The sequence below is a fragment of the Python bivittatus genome, unplaced genomic scaffold (genome assembly GCF_059951505.1).
Source record: "Python bivittatus isolate LINGU-HERP-01145 unplaced genomic scaffold, Pbiv_v1 ctg000100_np1212, whole genome shotgun sequence".
Lineage (NCBI taxonomy): Eukaryota > Metazoa > Chordata > Lepidosauria > Squamata > Pythonidae > Python > Python bivittatus.
Window position 1 is genome coordinate 1,128,291 of NW_028277038.1, and position 2,757 is coordinate 1,131,047.

Sequence of the window (2,757 nt, forward strand, 5' to 3'; positions counted from 1 at the left end):
TCTCTCCATCTGCTAAAACAGTCGCTCATCCAAAGTATTTTTAAATTTTACAGGGAGAACCAGCCTGGGTTTGAATGTGAAGGCAGTGTTGCTATGGCAACCACTAGGTAACCAACCAGCTGTTGTCTGTGCCTCCTGGGGAGGGGCAGCATCCCAAAATTAATAAGCCAGCTTGATGCAAAGCAAAGCAAAATCCTGAGAAAGGTCAGCATCCTGAGCGTAAAGCAAGAACCGCTTCCACCATTGATCATGTCTCGCTTGACGGGCCAGTGAAGTTGATGCATTTCTCCCGCGTAGACAGCCTTCCCCATTCCTGTCCAGACAGAAACTTCTTTGGGGGTCTCCTCAGCACAACTTCTCCTGCAGTAGAAAATGGGACGGCTCTTCTAATCTGCAGAAGTAGCTGGGTTTTGCATAATGGGCAGTCTTCCCATTCCAGGGCATTTCTCAAGGGTTTTGCATAGCTCAGCAGCTATCCAAGAAAGAAGGCAAACTTCATAATCGTGAGCTGCGTGGCTGGGAGAGAGAAGCCGGCAGATAGGCAGAAGATCCATTTTCCTAGCTCTCTATCTGCCTATCTAAATTTTCCTGATCTGGTGTAATCCAGTTCCAAGTCCCATCGATTGTAGAAATTGAAGTCCGACACTTCTGAATTAATCCGTTTTCTGGGTTTGCACCATATACTGATTCACAGTCTAGCCAAATGAGCTAAGTTCACATAACCCAGGCATGACAAAAAAAACCCAAATCACCGTTCATGCTCGCCCGTCTTAGCATTTTGTGGGAATGCATTTGCTCAGTCTTTACAGGACCTGGTTAAGTATGATGTGTGAACGCCATCAGGATGAGACTGGGAGACAAATCTAAGAAGGGCACTGGAAAATCTTAACATGGAATAAATGTGAAGGCTGCAGTTCTTGTTTAGCCAGTTTGGACTCTCTTGACTATGCAACAGTGGGGACAAATATTATTTTTTTCAGCTCCTTCCTTCTTTCCTCCTCCTCCTCCTCCCTTCAACATCTCATCCCCAAAACAGCCTTTGGGTAACTTATTTGCTTATTTCTGTGCCTACCACGGACATCAAAGTGTGTGTGTGTGTGTGCGCGCGCGTGCCTTAATAGCTTCTGGAATTACATTCTTGTTCTTGCTCATATTTCACAAGGCATCTTGATTATGAACTCCCTTTTTCTCCATAACTCCTGTGTCAGGCAAGGAAAGGTCAGCGCTTGGCCTGGGGGGAAAGGCCATCCAGGGCCGAAGAGATCTGCAGCCCCTCCCTAGCAGCCCCTCCTCAAAATGATCTGAGCAAAATGCCGTTGGCATCCCGGGGCCTGAGCCGAAGAGGAGCCCACAGCAGGAGCATCTGGGGGACCCCGAGCTGGGAGCCGGCTCATTTGGTATTCAGCACCACGGCCAGCGCAGGAGGGAAGGACGAGGCGCGCGGGGGGGGGGCGGAACAGGCCCCTCTCTGGCCAAAGGCTTTCAGCCCCTCCCTTGCCCACCCACCGTCCTGCAAACCCACGCCTAGCATTGGGTGATGTTCCAGCTGCCGCTTGATCAAAGCTCCCCCATCCTGCTCCGTATCTCCTCCTCCAGCGCCATTGTACTTGTCCAGCATCCTGCTCGGTAGCTGATTAGCAAGAGTGCCTTGCTTTCAAAGCAGGTTGATTGAAAAGGAGGAGCATCAGCACAGTGTAAAACAGGAATGCTCTATTTGGAAATACAGTATCATGCCCCATGATCAAGTGGAAGCTGCAGGGAAATGTTGCCACGGGCACCGTTGCCGGGCTGGAGTTTGGCCAACAACCATGCTTTCTCGCAAGGCGTGCCATTCCATTCTCCGAGTTTCCTCTCATCCCTTGCAACGGTCACTCACCATTTGATGGCCGCTGAACATACAGTACTTGGTAGTTGAAAGGGTCCCATCTCCTAATGGACTTTTTTCCAACCTATCTTTGCCTTATGCAAACCTTGAGATTCCCCTAAATCTTCTGGCAACTCCCTTTGCGCTGAATGGTGTTGCTTTGCTGACACAAGGGCTGGGATTTGGAAGACAGAGGAAATACGTGTGTGCATGTGTGTGTGTGTAAAAATAGAGGGCCTGAATAAGTCAGATCTGAAATCTTGTGTGTTATTTAAGACATGAGATAAAATTCTAATGGGATTGACTGCTATTGTTTTTTGATTGACAGGGAGAGTATAATTTCTGCTTGCAATATTTCAAGACACACACACACACACAAACTGCTTTTATGGAGGGGGGCTGCAAGCCTTCCCTCAAAACATATATTGGGGTTCTGCTCTTCCAAGACATTCATCATAGCAGGACAGCTCCCTCGTTGCTCCTTGCAAGTTCAGCAGTAGAAGGAGATAGAGATACCAACAGAGGATGAATATAGATTAGGGAGAGAGAGATTTTTAGGTTTGGTTTTGACTGGATCCACCAACTCAGCCCCAAAATAGTGGTTCAGGAAGCAAGAGGAGCCAATTCATAGCATTTAGGAACCAAAGTGCCTGAGAACTTACTGTACTGCCAGAATTTACTTGCAGAGGCAGAACTATTCTCAGCATCCCGTTACCCAGTCAAACCACTGAAAATCTCATCTTCATCCTCTCCTATAGAAAAAAGAACCCAACAAATCCATCCCTTGCGCTGTGGGTCTGTAACAGGGGGCCAGCTCAACTCCCATCCCTCATGCCAAACATGGACACAGATTCCCACAAAAGACCCGTGGCTACAATCGTAGAGATATTAAC